The following is a 3,243-nucleotide window of genomic DNA, read 5'->3' on the forward strand; positions in this document are numbered from 1 at the left end:
GGGGGGCGGCGGCCTGACGCGGTGCCCGCGGCCCGGCCTCCCCGGGGATGGGGGCCCGGCCTCCCTAGGCCTGGCTGCCCGGCCTGCCCCGGCGCTGAGTGCCGGGACTCGCCGGGGATGGGGGCCCGGCCTGCCCCGTGGCTGGAGGCCTGGCTTCCCTCCCGCCCACCACCTCCATCACTGCTTGCTACAGGTCATCTTCTTGGGACAAAGTGTATTAATGTTTTTTTCTATTAACCTCCGCACAGCTGCCCTCGGTTTGGGGCATTTCTGGCACTTTGGGGATGTCTCAGGGTGGGCTGAACAATGGTTCCCCGGGTCCTGGTGGGCGGCAGCAGGCAGGGTCCTCACCTCAGCCTCAGCAGCAGGGATTTTCTGCCGGGAGAACTTCTCTGCTGGTATCTATGAAAAGGACAGAACAAAAGACTATAGAGGGGGGTTACATGTCACAAACTATTATTACCCGCAGTGATTTAATGGAAACGTAGCGTGTAATAAAACTGGATTTATTCTTGTTCCACCTTCATCTTGCCTGTCAAGCTCCCATCTCACACGCTGCCAGCACGTCGCTGGTGGCATCGCATCTCTGCGGCAGAGGATTGATGGATGGAGCAGATTTGCTGCAGATGGGCTGCCTGCCCACGCCTGCACAGCAGCAATTGCTGCAAAAATGGGAAGATGTTTGGTAGAGAAGGTGACGGTAGATCCAGACCAGGACAGAGAGCAGGGTTTAGGCTGAGCCTCCCTGGACAGTAGAGAGAACGAATGTGGCAGCAAGCAGCAGGGCAGGTGACGGCTTCATGCATCCTTTGGTGCAGGACTCCCCTGATTCCTTGAGCACACTGAGACTTGGAAGGTGACTTTGGGTAGGGACTGGCACAGGGGTTTTCACCGACATACACAGTGTACAGGTGCAAGAGTGTGCACAGACACACACTGTGTGCATCAACCCGGGCATGACCATGGTTCTTTGTATCACAAAGAGAAACCTGGATGGTGAGCACAAGTTTAGCTTGACTGTGGCAAGACGAAGCCTGCTGTGGTGTTTGAGCCTTGCCCCAGACACGTTGTGGATGTATCTTTTTTTCCCTGCCCTTTCAGGCTCTGAATGGCTCTTCTGCCAGTTGCCTTGCTGCAACAGAGCTTCCTCTCAGAGCATCTGCTCTGCCATCGTTTTGTTTGCAGAGAGTGACAGTGCCCTCTGCTCCTGTCTTCATTTGGAAACACACTCTCTCACCATTTAGTTTTTGAAGCCTAAGCCAGTCAGTCACGAGGCTTCAATCCTTGTTAGCACATCTTTCGTCCTCTGCCTGCGAATCCAGCGCTGATTCACAGCGAGAGTGACAGATGTTTTCTCACACGAGGCATCCTTCCCTTTCTCAGCCTGCACTCACACCCACGGGTTCCTCCCTCTCTAGAATCACAGGCTTCTTCCTGCTCTCCAGCATGACATCAACAAGCTCTCAGGAGCTCCTGCTTCTTCACCAAATATTCATGTGGAGTGTGCCAGGGCAGGGCTTTTACTGAGCTCCAAGGACAAGCACGACAGACTTTCTGCCTCGGTATTTGATGGAGGATGCTTTCTCTGAAGCCCAGAGTTAACAGTCTGTGGGGAACACAGCAGCCTCCAGCTCTTTGAAGAGATACTGCATCAACCAGAAGTGTCATCTTTAGCTCGAGGAAAGCACTGGGGTTAATTTAATGATCATTTCAGTTAGCTACCCACACTGCATTTATAATAACTCCTCATCACAAGCATGGAATGGAGCTGCTGACACATATTCAGCCAGATCTTTCATTTGCAATCCATTAATATCATTATTATAAACCCGCAAGGCTGTATTTCCAAATGCTTGGCTGGACCCTCTGGAAATTTAAAAAAGGAGGGTCTGCATGATCTTAGGAACAACTGGGGAATGAGCACAAAGAAACGTCTATGCTGAGCATCACTTGTAGGAGCAGGGATTGTGCTGGGTCAGATTGAACGGGCGGGGTGTGTTCTCCTACCTTTGCAGGACCACAGTGTGACTGTCCCTTCCTCTGCAGAGAAAAGGACATGTAGGGAGACAAATCCTTCCCCCATCCACTAGCTGTGTGGGTTCTGAATTTTTATTGCCATCTGCTTACCAGACCCTTGTAAGAGAAAAGCAGCAAGTAGAGGCACATCCCTCAGCCTTGCTTTGTCCCTCTGACCATATGGCATGGCTCAGCTCTGCCCTGAGTTCCCTTGGGAACCCTATGGAGTTGACCCTTCACTGCTCTCAGCCACGTCTACTTCCCTCTGCCATCCCAGAAACCTGCCTGCAACTCCATGCTGCCACTGAAAGCACTTAGGAGAGACATTCCCAGTGGTCTTACTTTTTCCTTGGTCAACCTCCATCATGGACATTGCAAAAACCACTGTGGAAGACCTGAGGGGAGAGAAGTATCGGTAGGGCAGCAGGGTAGAATCTGCTCCAGATGGTCTGTGGTTCCCCTCATGTGGAAGTTCTCATTCCCATCACTCCTGGCATCACACGGCCTGCTGCCCAGGGCCATTGGCCAGACCACCAACCTGGTGGGAATTTGTCTGCCCTGGGACTGGGAACCTCTCAGTGGGCTGCTCCAAGTCCTGAGCCCAGATCTGCTTCATCCCTACTGGCCTTGTGTCACACTCCCTCCCATGTCACTACAAAGGTCTCTGGGAATGATAACCAGTTGCTCCCTGTTCACCATCCATCCTCTCCAGCTGCCCCGTCCCGAAGAGGCTTGTGCAACCTCCGGGTGGGCTGTCCCAGCGCCACTTCCCCTGGAGCCCTCGTGATGCCCGGCCCAGCATTGGGGATTTCTCGGAGGAAGCGGCCCGGGCAGAGCAGAGGCTGCGGAACTGTGGCCCCACCATGAGCTGCAGCCCCCAGGAGAGAGGTGAGTGCGGCCATGGGGAGGGGGGGTGAGGGCGGCTGCGGGGATGGGCACGAGTGGCTGCGGGGATGAGGTGAGGACACTTCTGGGGCGGGGAGAGAGGACACGTGTGGGTAAGGAGTGAAGACACCCATGGGGATGAAGCCAGGACACCCGTGGGGAGGGGGAACGGGAGATCTGCGGGAAAGGGAGGGGGACACCGTGGGGATAAGAGGCCGCCCCTGGAGCTGGCAGCGAGGACACCCGTGGGCAGGGAAGTCCCGGGCAGCCGAGCTAGAGGCGTCTCTGGGCCGGGCCGGGGGGCAGCCTCGGGGCCGCTCGGCACCGCCCCGCGCGGTTCCG

This window comes from Heliangelus exortis, chromosome 11, assembly GCF_036169615.1.
Source record: "Heliangelus exortis chromosome 11, bHelExo1.hap1, whole genome shotgun sequence".
In the NCBI taxonomy this organism is placed as follows: Eukaryota; Metazoa; Chordata; class Aves; order Apodiformes; family Trochilidae; genus Heliangelus; species Heliangelus exortis.